The sequence below is a fragment of the Pelodiscus sinensis genome, chromosome 19, assembly GCF_052426305.1.
Source record: "Pelodiscus sinensis isolate ZL-2025 chromosome 19, ASM5242630v1, whole genome shotgun sequence".
Lineage (NCBI taxonomy): Eukaryota > Metazoa > Chordata > Testudines > Trionychidae > Pelodiscus > Pelodiscus sinensis.
The window spans coordinates 23,621,386-23,641,343 of record NC_143070.1 but is presented as its reverse complement, the minus strand read 5'-3'; the positions used below and the strand labels follow the sequence as shown (position 1 = coordinate 23,641,343).

Genomic DNA, 19,958 nt, shown 5'->3' with positions numbered 1-19,958 from the left:
TGGGCCTTTTCGCAAGAAGTATTTTTTTGCCCGAATTGAGTAATCCACCCTGTTGGCTCAGCCCCCCTCACTTCAGCCTTTGCAAGGGGGGGCTGAAGTGAATCCAGGACCAGCAGGAGTCTGATAAGGGGGGTAACTTTTCAGATGTAAGTTCACTTATGATTTCAGAGTTACTGTTTCCTCCTGAAGTGGCAGGAGAGGAACAATTCTCATTCTCTCTAATAGGGCTAGACCCTCCTGAAGAAGAAGGGGGTTTCCTCTTCTTTCCATAGGACTCAAATTCCTCATCACTAGAGGGAGCCAGTATTTCAGGGCTTTTACCTCCCAAGGTCTTTGCCTTTGCAGCCATGACCTTACACACACCCATACTACATTTTAATATCCATTTTGGTCGATCTGGACGTGGAATAACCAACAATCAATATATGGGAAGTGATCCCACTGGCCGTCCCGCGTCACAACGCTATGTGTTAGGGATACCAGGTTTACATCAAAGGAGCCCGTATCTGGCCATCCGACACCAAAAGTAGGCCACTCAAGTTGACAAAATTTAATTAACTCATCTTTTGCCATTTTTACTCTATAGATACTTTTAAAATTACTAAAATTCTGTAACATGCATCCCAATGGGGTTGAGGAGTTTTCTATCCGGGAGCTTCCCGAACCCATATCTATCTATTTATATATATTGCGCGCACACACACACACACAGTCAACAAGCTTTTATCGTGGCTCCATGTGTCGATGGAATGACACCACACCAGCTTTTAGCGTCCGAACTCAGAGAGGGGTCCAGCGCTTGGCTGCCTCACTAGAGACACCGGTGTGCCCTTATGGAGCCGTGACACTTAAGACGGGCCTATCAAACAGTAACAAATATAGACAAACAGGGGGCTTAGAGACTCGCTGGGTCACGAGGTTCGGCTGACCCCCCTTGCAATCAAGAAATCCTGGTCATCGGGTTTCCCCTTGCAGGATTCTTGGGGCGGCTGGAGTCAGCTTAAGTCTCAGACCTGGTCAGCGACAGTCATGCTTACACACAAACCTGTGGTTTCACAATTTAGGTTTCCAACAAATCATTTAAAACAAAGAACAAGAGTACTCCTACTAAAAACAAAAGCAATCCACTGGAGTTTTCCTAACTCCTCATAACTTCCCCACGCAACCCACGGGTTCATGGTGTTCCTTCTGGGGCTTACAGAGGTTTCTACCATTTTGGGAGCGACCCAATTCCACAATATTGTGTTCTTTCCAATGTTCAGACCTATGTGCTGAACGCAACGCCCCCGGGGGACAAACAAATACTCAGACCTATATGCTGAGTGCAAACTTACAGATCAATATCTGCTAGAACACAGGAATAGGTATACTCACTCCGTCTATACCCCGGCGCCTTCCTCTTTTCTTCGGACCTGACAGCCTCGTGTGACTCATTCAATAGAGACTCCTTTAACTTTCCGGATGTCCCGACTCACGCTTTCGGTGCCGTGACGGACTCAAACAGTCCGGTGCACACTTCACGGTCACCTACGGCGAATCTTGTCGTCCGACTCCGGAGTAGTCCAAGGGATGTCCCATCTGGGGTGCCAATTTGTTGCATAAATTGCTGGTTTCGTCCCCTTGGAGGCTAGTCTGATTTACCCCAAGAAGAGAGTCACACTTTCAGGCTGGGTCCAACTCAAGTTTATTGGCTGCAACCAAGGTACGGCTAAGGAACTCAATGTTCAAATCAGAGCCGACGACCAACATCTCATAGGCAGGGGTTTTTATAGGGTTCACATCTTTCCTGGTTTAGGTGCCTTAACATGATAGGTTACTTCATCTTTGACATTTAGCATTCCTATAGGTCAGGTTAATTTTCCAAATGAGGTTAAATACAGTGCCTACTTGCTGACTTTGCAGTTACAGCTGTGTTATATTCATTCACTTTTGCTGAACAATGGGCAAGCCATACTTCCCTTTTCCCTTTCCTGCTTGAGCCGGTCACAAGTTTAAAGGATATGGAATCTATCCATATCTCTACTTAACAGAAGACTGGTTTCACTTCCCCTCCTCTCCTTATTATAAGTTATTACCTGTGACAGGCCTTGACCTTTGTCATGTCTTACTCCTATACAAATAGCAAATATATCTAAGCATTAGCAACGTATGTATATTGTACGTGCCCCTCATAGGGGAATCAATGGCTCCGGGGGATTTGACTTCCCTTTTACACATCATCCCTGTGCCAGGGCTTCCCACCGAAAGGGTGAGAGAGCCGCCCCCTCCCCCCCAGTGAGGAGGGAAGCAGGGAAAAGGGAAACCAAACAAGAGAAAACCCAACGTCCCCAGGGATTCCGAGGGACAAATGCCTGGTGGGGAAAATACCCCCCCACATTCACCGGGCTATGTCTACACTCCCAGCTTCTTGCACGAGAAATATGCAAATAAGCCTAAGTGTGGAACATCATGGAGCTTCATTTACATACTTAATGAGCCACCATCTTTGCAGAAGAGGCTCTTGTGCTAGAAGGAGCTGTCTGCACTGCCCCTTCTTGCACAAGAAAACCCCTCTTGTGCAATGTCACTATTCCTGAAAATAATCGTTGTAGCGGCATTGCACAAGAGGGAGTTTTCCTTGCGCAAGAAGGGGCAGTGTAGACAGCTCCTTCTGGAGCAAGAGCCTCTTTTGCAAAAATTGCAGCTCATTAGGCATGCAAATGAGGCTCAGCAATATTCCATGCTTAGCCTCATTTGCATATTTCTCATGCAAGAATCCGTGAGTGTAGACACAACCCTAGTGTTTTGCCTGCCTTGCATTTGGCCAGCCCCCATGGATCAGGCCAGTGATTGCTAACCTTTCTTTTTTATACCATGGACAGCCAAATCCATTAAGAAACTTTTGCCAGACCAGTAACATTACATTTACATATCTGCATATATATTATGCAAATAACAAATCTGCAAATATGGAAATAAACTGTTGCCAGTCCCTAACAGATCAGTGTTTGCAGGTATCTACACTTAAAAAAATTCACAGAAAAAATTCCCCTCAGGCTGCTGGAGGGGGCAGCTCCTCCCCCGGGGGACTGGAGCCTGCAGAGGGAGGGGCGCAGGGAGAGGCACCCACAGAGGCAGGGGACATTTGGGACACCCTAGTTATAACCTTTAGAAATGTTGTCAGGGCAGAGGAGCTGGTGCCCCCCAATGCTCCCACCCATCACCTCTGCCCAATGGGGGTGGGGGAGCTGCTGTTGTATCTCCCCTCACTCCTTCTGTACAAGCCCTGCCCTGTATCTCCCCTCCCCCAGCCAGGCTGCTCTTGCTCCCCCAGTCTCCTCCCAACCTCCCCTGCCCCCTTTCCCTTCCTGTGACCCCCCCCCCAAGTTTCCATCAATTGCACCCCCGCTCCCAGCCACCCCCTGACTGGCATGATCCCCCCAACCTCCCTTCAGTGCCTCCTGCCCCATCCTGGCCCCTCCTCACACGTCCCTGTTCCCCTTCACCCGTCTTATCTGCCCCCACCCCTCTTGATCCCCCTCTCCACCCTCTCTGGGATGGCTCCTCCCGCCCCGCACGAGCTGGTAGCAACTTCCCTGGCCCCAGGCTGGGATCAAAGCCCCCTCTGCTGAGAGCAGCCCTGGGGCAGATCCTCCCACTGCAGCCCTGGGGGGCCTGCTCTCTGGGAAGGGAAGGGGGGGTCTCTCTTACCTGCCCCCCCCCGAGCGCTGCCCATCCTGGGGCGGGGGCTGGGCCGGGCAGGGACTGGCCAGGCTGGGGGTGCTGCTGTGGGAAAGGTTCCCAGGGAGCAGTGTTCTACATCCCACCAGCCCTGCAGGAGATTCCCCCTCCTGGCTGCAGCCCAGGCTCCAGGGGCCCAGCAGTGCTGCACCCAATGCTGGGCCTCAGGGGATCTGCTCGGAGCCGGCCCCAAAGGCCCCGCAAGCAGAGGGCAGGAAAGGAGCCAGGCTGAGGCTTTGCAGGGAGCAGGCCGGGGACCTGGCAGGAGGAGGCTCCAGCGAGCACAGAGCCTGCGCAGGGCCAGCCTGCTGGGAGGAGAGCAGGAGCATCCAGCACCATTCAGGCCAGCGGCAGCCGACACTGGGGAGCTCTGAGACTCCAGTGCAAAGGCCTCCAGCCCCCAGCCCCTGGGATTAGGTGCCCTGGAACCAGGCCCCCTGCAGTAGCATTGTGGCTGGGGGGCTCTAACCACAGGGGAGCTGGCCCCAGAGCTCAGGGCCTGAGAGTCTGCTCAGCAAGTGAGATTCGCCCGTCAGTCCAAGCTGCTTTCTCCCCGGCTGCCGTTCCTGCCTGTCCCGTGCCAGCGACGCAGGTAGGCCAGTGGGGCAGGACGGGGGGTGTCAGTGGGGCCCTGCTCTCAGTCCGTCCCTCACAGGCCCTGTGGGCTGCTCGAGGGCTGAGCCCGTCGCCCAGGCCTGGCGCAGGGATGGACCATGGGGCACGTTTCCCCCTGTGAGCGTGTGCGGGGGCAGGAGGGAGCCACACAGGCCCGGCTGGAGGTTTTGTGCTGGGGCTGGAGGCTTGAGCCAGAGCTGTCGGCCTCAGTGGGACTTGCTCCTCCCCCCTCTCCTGCCTTGCTGCCTCCTTTGGCCAGCAGCGCTCGGGGGCAGCGAAGGCTGAGGCACAAGCTCCTCAGAGGGGACAGGCCTGAGGCCTCTGGCTTCTGCGGTGCAGAGCAGGGGAGGGAGGCCAGGCCCAGGCCAGTGGGAGAAGGGGCAGCCCCTGCCAGGGCAGCAAGGGGAGCTGCAGGGAGCAAGACGCAGTATTTCTGCCTGGTTTCACTCAAGGGTCCTTCTGCGGGTGAAGCGCCTGTGACACCCCTGTGCTGCTGGGTTCCTCTGCCCCTCCCCTGGGAGGCCGACCCCTTTGGGGGGGCTCTTGCCCTGGCACTCGTCCAAGGGCCACCTGGGCAAAGCAGCCTGCCTCAGGCACCTTCCATAGCTCAGCTGGCAGAGCAGAGGCCTGTAGTGGGTGCTTGGCAAGTGTCCTTAGGTTGCTGATTCAACTCCAGCTGAAAGAACCTGGTGGCTGCCTTGGGTCTGTCCCCCTCAGAGCTCGATGCTACAATTGACAAAATGGTTTTGGGTACCAGCTGCCAATCAAATGTCTTGGGCTAGATAGGCCTTGAGTCATGGCAAGAGCTGGAGGGGAACAGCTGCACTTTGAAATGGGAACATGTTCTCTGGAACCATAGAGTAGAACAGTTTGAGGGCTGCTTTCAAGTAGGGCACCATGACTTAGTTGGCTAAAGCAGATGATCCTGGGTTCAACTCCTGGTGGTGCCTTGTGGTGAGGCCATTGTGTCTCTTCTTTCCACCATGTCCCAACATGTATCTGGAGTTGGTTTTACCTTTTGTTGAGTTTTCTGGTGTCCTCACAGTGGAAGCAGGATGGCAGCAAAGAGCAGGAGCAGTGTGTACAGGTGCAGGTGCCCTCTGGGTTTGATTTAGAGAGTCTTATCTAGACTTGCTAAATCAAACTCTGGGAGATGGATTGCAGCAGAAATCTCCACCTGAGTGAAGACATGGCCTAATGGTGCAATTAGTTAGATGCTGACCACGGCCAGTCTGAGCCTTTCTAGTGCTCCGGGAATGTGGCACTGCCCCCCGGCTCATGGTGCATGTGCGGCTCCACCCTGGGTGCACAGTGCATATACAGACCCTCCCCCTCCATGCATGGAGCTTGTGATGGCAGGATGCTCTTGTGCTGCACAGCCTGGCCCTGCCACCACCGCTGGCGTGCAACCCAGGGTCCCCTGGGGCAGGCCATGCAGAGCCCCACAGCTGCATGGGGAAGGGCACTGCTGACAGGTGCTGTGGAGGTTAATGCAGCCCCAGGGAACTGCTGCAGCCTGCCAGGAGCCAGTGCCTGAGGGCAGCTGCCCCACTAGCTCAACCCTTAATCCAGTTCTGATGCCAACAGTAACAGCCCCACTGCTGGTAACTCACAGAGGCCCTTGCTGCCCGAGGAAGAGGTGTGGGCAAAACACAGACCACGCTGTGAGCAGGATTTGAACCTGCGCAGGGAAACCCTATTGGATTTCTAGTCCAACGCCTTAACCACTCGGCCATCACAGCTGTGGGCAAAGTGGATCCAGGGAAACTGGTAAATAATTCCAGTGCACAGCCCTAATGTCACCTGCCACAGAGTTCACACAGCAAACCATTGCAACAGCTGTGCAGAGGAGTCCCGGCCGTTCTGCTCTTAGGCTGTCTTGGAGGTGAGTTCTGCTTCAAGGTCTTCCCTCCTCCTTCTTGGTCTTCCTTTCCCTTTTCCTTCCTCTTCTCCTCTCCCCTTTTCTTCTTCTTGCTGGTCTCCTTCTTTGACCCCAGTTTATAAAGAGAAATTCAAGTACCGCTTAGTTCTACCTTAACCAATTATTTAGTATAATTTCACTATCCAGTCGGCTAAGATCGAGCACTTCCAGCCTCTTGGAGAGCCATGTCACAGGCACAAGCCCCCGGAGACCCCTCTGGCCCTTCCAGGGACACATCACAGGACCAAGCAAGTGGCAGCAAGTGCCGGGCACTGTCATCGTCTGGGCCAGAGATAAAGCTGTGGTCCGAGGTGGAGTCTCTGCAGGCCCTGCAGTCCAGTTGGAGGAATGCAGATATTTATGGCCAAACAAAGGCCACCTCCACCCACCTCAGACCAAGTCAGAGCCAAGGTCAAGGAATTGCGGCAGGGGTATGTGAGGGCCCGTGAGCATAGCTCCTGCACTGGGGAAGCACCTTAGCACTGTGCATACTGTGAGGAACTGGACCAAGTCCTGGGGATTGAGGAACCCCTGTCTCCAGGGACAGGTGTGGAGTCTGGGATGGAGACACCTGGGCAGCAGCAGCCTCAACGTCAGCACGACAACCCAGATGACCAGCAGCTCCAGGATGAGGAGAAGGAGGATTCCAGGAATGTTGTGACCCTCACCCTGGAACCGGTCCCCCAGATGCAGGAGGCCTCCCAAATGTCCTCGGGCACCGGGGAGGGAACATCAGGTGAGTGTTGTGAGGTTGCAACACACACAGGGCAGGTGGGAGCACAGGGGATGATGCGCTATCGTGACGCATCATGCTGATTGTAGGTGGGGGGACACCACACATGTCTGACCCCATAGAGGGCCGTCCTCCCCCCGTCATGTGTGCAAGACACCACCTGCTCCTGCAGACAGTGCTGCCAGCGGCTAATTTCCTAACACTGGATGCAAACAAGTGTAATGGGGGTGTAGCTCATTGGTAAAGTGTTTGACTGCAGGCAAAGCAGTTTCTTGTTCAACTCCAAGTGCCCCCTGAAAAGGTTGATCAACTTCCTTGAAACAGTTGCATCATGTTCTGGATTTCTGCTGTGCAGAGATTCCTAAAATTACTACAAATCCCTAATGTGTTCCTGTGTCAATGCATGTAAACCAGGCAAACCCCTCTCAACTGAAACAAGTTCAAATCTGCTGTGTGTCTGGTTTCTATTCCCATCAATTCAGCAAGGGTGTGATCTGAAAGTCCTTGGTCTACCAATGCAGAACAACAAGAATCACACCCAGAGGGGGAGGATTGGCCACAATCAATCTTCTGGAGTTTGATTTAGCAAGTCCAACTAAGACTCACTAAATAAAATTCAGAGGGTACCCCACCAGTTTCCAGTATGTCTGCTCTTTGCTCCCTTTGGGTTCCTGCAGTAGGGACTATTCTCGCTTCGTAGGGTATGTTTATAGGGGTATGTTTACACTTGCACCCTCTTTCCAAAAAGGGATACAAATGTAAAGATTGAAAACTGTAAATGAAGCCACCAGGGACACATACAATGGGCCTGCAAAAAAATGAAACAGGCTGAGCACTTTGCAGAGAACAGGCCATAGCCCGGCTGGGAGAGGCTCCATCATGCACAGACTCTGCGCAGGGCCAGACTGCTGGGAGGAGGCTCTGGCCATGGACTTTCCTTCCCTCTCTGTTACCTCCTGCACCTGGGGCTGAAAGGGACGTGGGCTGCAGGCTGGTCCTGCCCAGCTGCCTTCCCCAGTGGGAGCAGAAAATGCTTATTGGACGGCTCACAGGTTATCCCCAATGCACTGGCCTGAGGGACTGAATTCTTGCTGCCCCTGGGTGCACCCAAATATCCCTTCTGTGGGGGGGGGGTGGACAGGCTCCCCAACTCACACCCCTCCTGTCACATAAAACTTGCAAACGGGGTTGATTTTCCTCCATCTCCCCTTGCTTGCTGCTGGGCTAAAAGAAGTCCTGAAACCAGCCCCGTCTCCTGTCACTGGAGAGATGGCCCTGTGCTGGGATATGAGAAACCATCCCAGTGACGCTCCTCACAGCCCAGGATAAGAAGGGGGCTCTGGGTGGAAGGAACCCAAGTAAATCAGGTCCCAGTGGGCATGAACTGGGCACCAGTTTGGCCCAGTTGAGTGAGGGGTGGTTGGTGTCAAGGGCAGCACTCAGGACTCTGAACCCTGGAATCTGAGGCCCCATTCCTGCCTCCCTTTCCAGGCTGACTCAGGGGCCGAAAGGGGCTGCGGCTGCTGCTGGCAGGGAAAAAGCTGGGAGGCAAGGTGCTGGCAGCAAGAGATTCCAGCTGCCTCTTTGCCCTGGGTCTCAGTGCGCCATGTCGGCCACCAGCCACCTTGACCAAACCTCAAACCAGCTGGACTAGCCAACCCCACATCACAGTGGGTCGCTAGTGGCCCTGTCAGAGAAGAGCCATTGGCAGCTGCAGAGATGTCGCTGCAGCTGTCTGAGGTGCCTCTCTTGAAAGGGCCACTGGTGAGCTGCATTTTTGTAGCCTGGCTAGCTCAGTTGGTTAGAGTGTGTTGCTAATAAGGTCATGGGTTCAAGCCCCATGCTGGCCACAGGGGTGTTTGGTTTGGTGACTTCCCTTCCTTTAGCTGCCTGCTATGGACAGGAAAGCAGAAACAAGCAAAAGGCTGAGAGCTTTGCAGGAAGCAGGGCAGAGATCTGGTAGGGGGAGGCTCCAGCCTGCACAGCCCCAGTGGCTGAAAGAGCCTTGGCCTGGCTTCCTGTCCCCAAAAGCAGGGGACCTGATGCCCAAATTCCTGCTGCTGCAGTGGCTACCTCAAGGCACCAGCTGGGGGGCAGGTTCTGGAGCCCAAGCCACATGGGGAGACTCAATATGACCGGGAGGCCTGGAGCGTGTGTGCCCTGCACAGAGGCTGCTGCTGGTGGCCTGATTCAGTGGCCCAGCAGCTCAAGTTCCCCTGAACCAGCTTCTCCCCTGGAGCCACCCCCCAGTGCTGCTGAGGCCCCTGACATGAGGCAGTGGGACCACCAGAGGAAGATGCCAGCCTTAGCCCTTCCTCCCAGCCTCCAACCCCCTTCCATGATCTTTCCCCAGCCCCTCCCCAGTTCTCCATTCCCCACATAAGAACCAGAGAGTTTGTTCTTTCAACAGGGAAAAGTCCTGATTGTGTTACCAGCAGGGGAAGGGCGAGAGGAAAGTGGGAAGGGGGTGTGTTGTGTGTTTTTGGGGGCGGGGAAGGCAAAAAATGAGGGGTAAAGTTCGTTCGAACCAAGGGGCTGGGTTTGAACTACTGCAGAAAAAAGGACTCTGCCCCTGGAGCTGCCCTGTCCTCTCCAGAGCCCTTAGACTGGCACCGGGGAAGCCTGAGTCCAGACAGTGCCCAGTGAAGGGGGAGGGCACGGCTTGTACTTGGGGTGGGGCGGGAGCTGTTCTGAAAGGCTGCAGGCACCGTTAGACCCTTTTTTCCTTCCCTGTCTCACCCCAGCGCTGAGCAACACTCAGTGTCGGTCTGAGCATCCGTCCTGCTCTGGGACGTGTCTCTGTGGCAGGAACCTGCCCAGGAGGCTCTCGCAGTGAGGCCCCTCCCTGGCAGCACTGAGCAGTGAGAGCTGAGTGAAGGGGGAGAAGCGGGACCAGGGGGAGAAGGCTCGATGACTGTGTCAGAGGGAGGCTCTGCCCTGGCCAGTGGAGAATCGTTGCCTCTCCGAGGGGCCCAGGTCTGGTGGGTCATTTCCCCAGGTTACTGAGTGGGGGCTGGAGCCAGTTCTGTGTTGTCTCCTTCAACAGCAAAACTGAACACTGCGCTGGGCTAGTGCTGTGTGCACCAGGGAGCTTCCTGTAGCTGCCCATGCAGGAGAGGGTAGGGGCAGTTTGAGTCACCCAGTTCAGCCCCTTCTGAAAATGGCAGGTGTTGTCTTAGCAGCGAGGGAGAGGTGGGAAAGGGGCCCTGAGTGAACCTGTTGGATCACAGCTGCTGTAACATGTGGTGAGAAAAATGACTAGGGAGCAGTTATGTGAAAGTTGATGATAGCTTCCTTGATTGGGAATTGAACTCAGGCCACAGCAGTGAACATACTGGATCCTAACCACTAAACCATCAGGAACAGGCTACGTTGTTCACTTATACTAGCCATTCACAGGCTATTTTCTGTCCACTTCAGGTTCGGAACAGCCAAAAAGAACATCAAAGCAGACATACTGGGTCATGCCAGTTGTCCAACTAGCCCAGGATCCTGTCTCATGACAGCAGCCAATTGCATAGTCCCGAGGGAATCCTCAGGACAGACAGTTATTAAGTGATTCCTCCATTCCCAGCTTCTGGAATACACTAGCTAGGAACACCTGCCCTGTCCATCCTCGTTAAATGCCATTGATTGACCTTTCCTGCATTAAATTATCCAATTCTTTTTTTTTTTTTGGACCTTCTTGTAGATTTCACCTTTGCAACATCCTCTGGCAAGGAGTTCCACTGGGTACAAAAATGCTTCCTCTTTAACTCTGTTACTTACCAGTTTCATTCTGTCACCCTGGTTCTTAAGTATGCAAAAAATAATTTCTTATTTGCTTTCTGCACCCCTGTCATCATCACATAAACCCCTGTCCCGTCGCCCCTTGCTTGTCCCTTTCCCCAGCTGAGAAGAAGAAGTTCCATGAGCTCCTGGGAGCTGCTTACCAAAGAAGAGGCATTTCCAGCACAGAAGATGGCCAAGCCCAATCCCCCTACACAAAGCCCCTGGAAATTCCAATGGAGGTTGGGAAAGTTCCCTCTCGGGCAGCACTACAAAATGGATCCGTCTGGCCATCGGGCTGACTAACCCATCAACAGACGAGTCCCAGTGAGACTTCTCAGCCCAAGTGCAGAGACTGTGGAGTCTCCCACTCCCAGCCCAGTGGCAGAGGGGCAGCGGGTCCCGAGGCAGTAGAGACCTTTGAAGGGAACAGAGACAAGGGAGACGTGAGGTAAGAGGAAGGGGAACAAGTTGCCTCTTCTCAAGCGAGACGTGGTGGGAAACTGCCGGTTCCGGTGTAGACTCTTGCATTGTTGTTGTGGAATAACGGCCATTGTTCCAAAAGAACTTTTGTGTGTGGACAAAACCTGTGCAGCCCAAGAAATATGATTGGCAGCTCCTCCTCACAATCGTTTTGTCAATTGAAATGCAGGGCTCTGAAGACAGGGACCCAAGGTAACAACCTTGGTTGCTTTCTGCTAAGGCCACACTGGAGGGAAAAGATGAACCAGCGACCGAAGGATCATTTGCCAAAAACACACTACAGTCCTCCTCTCCACCAGCTGAGCTATCAAAGGTGCCTGAAGAGTGTTAGTTTGTCCAGGTTGTCCCTTCTGCAAGTCTCAGGGCAACTTCTCCCCCAAGTAGATGGCATTGCTGATGAGGGGCAGAGGAGCATAGGGGCTGTCACAGGTACTTCACATGCAGAGAGACCCCCTGAGTGAAACCTGAGCTAGATCCATCCATGTCACAGAGAAAGTTGGGTTTTTCTCATGTGTCTTCTTTGTTCCAGAGTCTCTAGGGGTGAGGCACCAAAACCTTTTGTGCTGGCCGTAATGTTTTCCTTTATTTAAAATGAAGTTTGATCAACTAACATGAGACAGTTCAAACGCTTAATCATTTAATGATTTAAATTAAACTTTTCTCCCCTGCTGCAGCCCTAGCAAAATGGCTGGGGTGTGATTATGTCATTAGTGGCGCGTGTCCATTAGTAACCAAGAGTCCATGGAAAGGTTTGGGGAGGGCAGGAGCTCAGCAAAGGGGTGGGGTCTTGGGGAAGGGATAGGATAGATCCTGGCTTGCCCTGACATTTAAAAGGTGACCTTGGGGGCATGTGGCACCCTGAGCAGCCTCTGATGTTCCCTGTGTGAGCCCCAGAACCAGCCCTGAGTGACTGGGGCAGAGGGGGAGCAGCTCACACATGCCAAGGGGCTGGACATGAGCCTGCAAGGCAGCAGTGACATCACAAGGAACTTTTTCAGCACCTCAGCTCATTGGTTGGGAGGCAGTGACCTCACAGAGGGTCCATGGCAACAGCCAGGTGGGACAGGCTGCAGGGCTGGGGCATCTCAGAGACCCCCATGGCCTGGCTGCCTGGAATCTCCTTTGTGAGGTTTCCCCTTGAGGGCCCCAGCTGGGAGTGTCTCTGGAGAGTTCATCTTTCCCCAGGCTGCAGTGGGAGGGGGTTGGGGTAGGCAGGGTAACAGGAGGAGCTGCCACTGAACTGAAGAGAGATCTGGGAGAAGCAAGAGGAACGGCTGCAAACACCTGATGAGGATGGGATTTGAACCCCTGTGTACAGGGCACAATGGATTAGCAGTCCATCGCCTTAACCACTCGGCCACCTCATCTGATTTGCTAGGATTTCTTACCAATTACCCAAAGCCGTCACTGCCAGGAACCTTTGTGCCACTCGCAGGCTGGCCAGGGACACCCAGGACTGGAAGGTTTTGTCTTTTCACAATGTTCCCTGGGCTGTTGTACAAAGCTCAGTGCTTGTAACAAACCCAAACACCCCTTGGCTACATCTACCCTGCAGGCTTCCTACACAAGAACTGTTTTGTGCAAGAGTTCTTGCACAAAATGTCTTGTGCAAGAGCATGTCCACACTGCCATGTGCTTTTGCACAAGAATGTCCATGGCAGTGTGTACAGTAATTGCTCAAGAACACGCATGCAGTGTAGATGCTCCTCAAGTTTTTGCGCAAGAACGGCCATTCTTGAGCAAGAAGCCTGCAGTGTAGACGTAGCCCCTGGGTGCCCAGAGAGGGGCTGTCTAGTCACAGTCTGGCTCGGCGCGCGCTCTGCAATGGGAAGATGTCCATGGAGCAGGCAGATGGCAGCGGCACACGGCTCTGGTGGGCCCAGCATCCAGAGGAGCGTTTCCGATATGAGTGTTTACTGACAGTGTCTGTCTCTGGTCTGATTTCACAGTGTGGTGAGACACTGGCACACACAGCAGCATGGATGGGGTGGCTGGAGGGAGTGGCTGGCGGGCGGCCAGTAGGAGCAGTGGCAAGTGGCCAAGGGAGTGGGTGAGCCTCATTTTCATATCTAATGAGCCACCATTGTTGTGGAAGAGGCTCTTGTGCCAGAAGGAGCATCTACACAGCCCCTTCTTGTGCAAGAAAAACCCCTCTTGTGCAATGTTGTTACGCTTAGCCTCATTTGCATATTTCTGGTGCAAGAACCTGCCAGCGTAGACATAGCCCAATTGTTTTCACTGTCAGGGGGCTCAGTGGACCCTCCCTCTTCCTACTTGCTCTCCCAAAAGAGACAGACCTGGCTCCCCTTTCTTTTCCCCCAGCAATTGCCAGGCGGAAAAGCAGATATTAGAGACAGCAAAACTAATATTCCATGAGGTTCTGTGGCGCAATGGAAAGCATGTTGGACTTCTAAGCTTTAGTGCTCACTGTGATTTAGGTCAGTCATTTAAAGGTTGTAGGTTCAAATCCCACTGAAGTCACTTTAGCTGCTTCCTCATTTCCAGAGCAGCTTCTATAGAACAGGCAATCCTTAGGCTGACCCCAGGATGGGCTTTAGTCCAGACAGTTCCCAGCGAGGGTGCAGGCAAGGGCTGCTCTGAAAGGCTGCAGTTGCCACCAGACCCTTTTGTCCCTCCATGTCACCTACCAGTGCTGTGCATCACTCAAGCTATGTCTACACACACTGTTCTTCTGAAAAAGCTAGGTAAATTGTGAACCCTAGTTTGCATAGCTTTGTCTGGAAGAAGCTTTTCCAATTTTTGGCCTGTTTACACTGGGCCAAAAGTGGGAAAAAAACCTTTTTTTGTAACATCCCTTCTTCTTCATAAAACGAGGTTCACAAAGGCACCAAAAACGCATGGCAGCTGTGTTCTCTGGACTAAAGCGTTGTCTCTGTAGTGTAGACAGAGCCCTGATGTAACATCTTATTTCAAGTTTAGGTGCAGCATAGATAGAGGGGTGACTCAGAGTCCTTAGTGCTGCCTCTTAGACCATGGGACCTACACAAGACACCTGTGACTCAGCTGAGCCAAACTGGAGCCCTTAGGCTCAAGCCTACTGGGACCAGCTTTGCTTGTTTTCCTTCCACCCAGAGCCCCCTTCTTCTCCTGGGCTGCAAGGAGCCTCCCTGGGATGCCCTGAGACAGGCACAGGACTCTGCCTCCCCACAGCCAGCTCCACCCCACAGGCTTTGGCAGAACAAGGGGGGGTGGGTCTCTGCTCACCCTACTGAGTCCCACTGAAACGTTGAGCTTTTGTCCTGCCCCCCTCAGCTTGGCCTCCCTCCTCTGCCCGTTCCTGCCTCACTTCCTCCTTGGGCAAGTCACACAAGGGAAGCAGCAGGAGGAGCTGGCCCCATACGCCAGCATCCGAGGGCAGGGGAGGCTGAGACAGAAGTGTCCATCAGGTGCCTGGCCTGACCCATCTGGCTTCCCCAGGCTGGCACCAAGGGGCATTCTCAGCTGATGTCACCCCCCACTCCTCCGTCGCATGTGAGTTGGGCTTATCCCAGGCAGGAGGAGCTGCACTTACCTGGGCACCTAGAGGAGCTGCAATAGGAGAGGATGCTGTGTTTCTGCCTGGCTTTGAACCAAGAACTTTTGCACGTCAAGCAAATGTGATAAACACTACACCACAAAAACACACAACTGTTCTTCAGGGGGTGGAACTTGTCTGACTGTTCTGTTGCCAGCTCTTTCCAACACCCTGCTCTGCAGAGGAGGGAATGCACCTTGTGAACACTCCACCTCTTGTTCTCAGGGAAGCCACTAACCTGAGCTGCCAGCTCCTCATTTCCTCACCAGCCCCTTGAGATTTCTAGCTCAAAGCTGGAGCTGCTGTGGAAGGAGGTGAAGCTACAGAAGCTGACAGGGACAATCAGCAGGCAGAAGGTTATTTTTCTTCCTCCCTGGGTTGATGTGGCTAGAACTGAGCAGAAGAAAATTCTCTTCCCTTCTCCTCAGAAGATGGAAATTGCAGTTGGTTCTCGTTCTCTCTCTGGTTCTACTGAAGTAGACTCCAGGACTAGACTTTTTTTTTCTTTAAAGCCCTAATGAAAGCTGAGCCAATTGCTTGCAGACTGAGAATGTGAGTTAGAGAAGGGCATCGCCCAGCATGGGGTTGAACCCATGACCCTGAGATTAAGAGTCTCATGCTCTACCGACTGAGCTAGCCAGGCTGTATGCAAAAAGGTTCCTAATATCCCATCACAGCATAACAAGAGCCAAGTGTTCTCCACTGCCTGACTCAAGGCTCTTTCTTGCCCCCAATGTGGGGTTCTGTTCTGTGGGGAGGTTTGAGCTCAGACCCCACTCCCAACATACCCACTTCTTTCCCCACAAGGAACAGCCCCATTTCCATCTCTCCAGGGACAGGAGAAGGGCTCTGGCCTGTTCTCTGCAAAATGCTCAGCCTGTTTCATTTTCTGCTGGAACTAGTGGGATCCATGCGCCCTGTCCCCAGTGAGAGGTATGTGTCCTCTGGCCCCTTTCCACAGACACAGCAGGCCAGGGAGTTGTGCACCTGCAGTGGCCCCTTCCTACGTGGCCGGGAAGAAAGGAGCTTGGTCTGACGGGCGAGTCTCACTTGCTGATCAGACTCCCAGGGCCTGAGCTCGGGGGCCAGCCTGGGGCAGGAGGGAGAGGGGGTGTGAAGAAATTCCAGGGGAGGGGGAAGAGGTGACCCAGCCCTCCCCCATCAATTTTTTTTTCTTTTTTGCTAAAACAAGTTTTGCTTCTATTTTGGGGGGGAGGGGGCGTGAGGGTTTTCAAAAATCAAAATGGGGGGGGGGGGTGATGCTGAAAAGTTTGGGAACCACTGCAAGAGGATGACCCAGCAGGGACTCAAAGTGAGTACTCCAGGTAAGATTTGAACTCACAACCTCAGCATGGCTCCTACAAGTACTGCCTGCTGACCCATTGTGCCACTGGAGCAGATATCTGAAGTGTTTCTTCAAAATCCTTAGATTGAAAAAGTCAAGACGCACACAGTGGAATTGAAGTTTCTGCCTGTGCCCTTGTTCTTTCTTTTCACAGGCAGAGCTAGGGGGCTCCACACATCCAGAGACCCCTCCCTCTTCCTCTGTGGTCTCTGAAATAACCCACTCTAGTGGGGCACAAAGCTGCTGGAGGCCAGAGCACTAGAGATGAGTTGCACGTAGGTTAGTGCTCCCTTTGCACGTGACAGGTAGCAGGATTCACTCCCATCTTCTCCCACCTGCTCGCTGGTGCTCAGGGGTTGGCCCCTTTCCTCCTGCCCCAACTCTTATTCCCACAATGCACTTTGTGCAGGAACCGTTGGTCTTTGTTTCAAGGTGTGTGGCTGGGAGCCAGGACCCTTCCCAAAATATACAACTCCTCCGCCCCCATTCTGCTCACACTCTCTGGCTGCCTCCAGCATGGGCTGAGCTCGGGGGTGAGATGGGCCTCAGGCACTTGACCACAAGTCTGCTCACGAAGCTCTAATGGGCCTCAGACAAGCAAAACTGCCCTTAGTGAACCTCAGGACAAGGAAGACAAAAAGCCTGGAGCACAAGGACCTCCCAGCAACTCAGATTGGAGGATTCAGAGTCATTAGTGCTGCCCCTTACACCTGGGACCTAGACAGAAGGCCTGGGGTAGACACCTGGGGCACTCAGGTCTCTGACTGGCCTCTGTTCTCCTGGCTTCCCTGCAGCTGCTTCATCTCTCAGGACTGTCTGGCTACATCTACACGGCACATTGATTTTGCAATAAGCTCTTCAGGAATAGTTATTCCAAGATAGCACGTCTACATTTCAGGGAAACCTCAAAATGAGTCCAAGGAGGCTTCCCTAATGTAGACGTGCTACCTTGATTTAGAGCCCCAGGTTCAATAACTTAGAATGGCCCTGGGGGAGGGGGGAAGGGGGATATTTTGAAATAGCAGAAGTGGAGCATGTACACACACCTCATTTTGAAATAGCTATTTCAGAATAGGCATTTTTCTGCATACAGTGAGGTCTACAGAAGTTGGAATTAGACCTCCTGTCATATTCAGTGTCTCGGGCTCCAGAGCCTGCACCCCAGCTGGTGCCTTGAGGTAACCACTGCAGCAGCAGGAATTTGGGCATCAGTTCCCCTGCTTTTGGGGACAGGAAGCCAGGCCAAGGCCCTTTTAGCCACTGGGGCTGTGCAGGATGAGCCTCCCCCTACCACATCTCTGCCCTACTTCCTGCAAAGCTCACATTTTTGCTTGTTTCTGCTTCCTTGTCCCTAGCAGGCAGCTAAAGGAAGGGAAGTCACCAAACCAAATACCCCTGCAGCCAGCATGTGGCTTGAACCCATGACCTTGGCATTATTAGTGCCACACTCTAACCAACTGAGCTAGCCGGCCTACAGAAATGCAGCTCACCAGTGGCCCTTTCAAGAAAGGCGCCTCAGGCAGCAGCAGGGACGTCTCTGCAGCTGCCAATGGCTCTTCTCTGACAGGGCCACTAGCGACTCACTGTGACGTGGGCTGGCTAGTCCAGCTGGTTTGAGGTTTGCCTTCCAGCTTCTTCCCTGCCAGCAGCAGCAGAGTCCTGAGCACTGCCCTTGACACCATGGGACCAATCTCCCCTCACTCAACTGCACCAAGCTGGTGCCCAGCTCATGCCCTCTGTGACCTGCTTTACTTGGGTTCCTTCCACCCAGAGCCCCCTTCTTCTCCTGGGCTGCGAGGAGCATCACTGGGATCCTTTCTCACATCCCAGCACAGGGCCATCTCTCCAGTGACAGGAGACGGGGCTGGTTTCAGGATTTCTTTTAGCGCAGCAGCAAGGGGAGATGGATGAAAATCAACCCCGTTCGCAAGCTTTGTGTGACAGGAGGGGTGTGAGCTGGGGAACCTGCCCCCCCAGAAGGGCATTTGGGTGCACCCAGGAGCAGCAAGAATTCAGGCCCCTCAGGTGAGTGCATTGGGACAATGTGTGAGCCCTTCCATGAGCATTTTCTGCTCCCACTGGGGAAGGCAGCTGGGTAGGACCAGCCTGCAGCCCACGTCCCTTTCAGTCCCAGGTGTAGGAGGTAACAGAGAGGGGAGGAAAGTCCGTGGCCAGAGCCTCCTCCCAGCAGTCTGGCCTGGCACAAAATATGCATGATGGAGCCTCTCCAAGCAGGGAGATGGCCTGTTCTCTGCACAGTGCTCAGCTGTTTCATTTTTCTGCAGGCCCATTGTATGTGTCCCTGGTTGCTTCATTTAAAGTTTTCAATCTTTACATTTGCATCCCTTCTTGGAAAGAGGGTGCAAGAGTAAACATATCCTACGTAGCTAGAGTTGGCTTCCTTCAGTTGAGCCTGGCTGTGTCCCTACTGCAGAAACCCAAAGGGAACAAAGAGCAGAAGTACTGGAAACTGGTGGGGTACCCTCTGAATTTGATTTCGTGAGTCTTAGTTGGACTTGCTAAATCAAACTCCAGAAGATTGATTGTGGACATTCCTCCGCCTCTGGGTGTGATTCTTGTTCTTCTGCACAGCACAGCCCAGGTAGACCAAGGACCTTCAGATCACACTCTTGCTGAACTGATGGGAATAGAAACCAGACACACAGCAGATTTGAACTTGTTTCAGTTGAGATGGGTTTGCCTGGTTTATGTGCATTGACACAGGAACACATTAAGGCTACGTCTACACTGGCAGCCTTTTCTGGAAATGCTTATAACGGAACAGTTTTCCATTATAAGTATTTCCGGAAAAAGCGCATCTCCATTGGCAGGATGCTTTTCCGGAAAAGCACTTTTTCCGGAAAAGCGTCCGTGGCCAATGTAGACGCGCTTTTCCGCAAAGAAGCCCCGATCGTCATTTTCGCGATAGGGGCTATTTTGCGGAAAAGACTACTATGCTGTCTACACTGGCCCTTTTCTGGAACAGTTTTTCCGGAAAAGGACTTTTGCCTGAACGGGAGCAGCATAGTTTTTCTGGAAAAACACTGACAATTTTACAGTAGATTGCCAGTGCTTTTCCAGAAATTCAAGGGGCCAGTGTAGACAGCTGGCAAGTTATTCCAGAAAAGTAGCTGTTTTTCTGGAATAAATGGTCCAGTGTAGACAAAGCCTAGGGCTTTGCAGTAATTTAGGAATCTCTGCACAGCAAAAATTCAGAATGTGATGCAATTGGAGATGCAAAGGTTTCAATGTGGTTGACCAACCTTTCAGCAGGCACTTGGAGTTGAACGAGGAACCACTTTGCTTGCAGTCAAACACTCTACCACTGAGCTACATCCCCATTACAATTGCTTGCTTGCATCCAGTGTTAGGAAATTAGCCATTGGCAGCACATTCTGCAGGAGCAGGTGGTGCCTTGCACACATGGTGGGGGGAGGATGGCCCTCTATGGGGTCACACATGTGTGGTGTCCCCCAACCTTCGATCAGCAGCACACGTCACAATAGCGCATCACCCCCTGTGCTCCCACCTGCCCTGTGTGTGTTGCAACCTCACAGCACTCACCTGATGTTCCCTCCCTGGTGCCGAAGACATTTGGGAGGCCTCCTGCATCTGGGGGACCAGTTCCAGGGGGAGGGTCACAACGTTCCTGGAATCCTCCTTCTCTTTATCCTGGAGCTGCTGGTCAGCAGGTTTGTTGTCCTGAAGCTGCGGCCGCTGCTGCCCAGGTGTCTCCATCCCAGACTCCATACCTGTCCCTGGAGACAAGCGTTCCCCAATCCCCAGGACTTGGTCCAGTTCCTCACAGTATGCACAGTGCTAAGGTGCTTCCCCAGTG

General features: G+C 53.2%; 1 non-coding gene across 1 annotated transcript; it reads right to left on the bottom strand.

Moving 5' to 3' along the window:
- Positions 1 to 5,995: 5,995 nt before the first annotated feature.
- Positions 5,996 to 6,077, bottom strand: TRNAS-AGA (transfer RNA serine (anticodon AGA)). The gene has a single exon. It is a non-coding gene; the product is annotated as a tRNA-Ser (tRNA).
- Between the last annotated feature and the right edge of the window lie 13,881 nt (positions 6,078 to 19,958).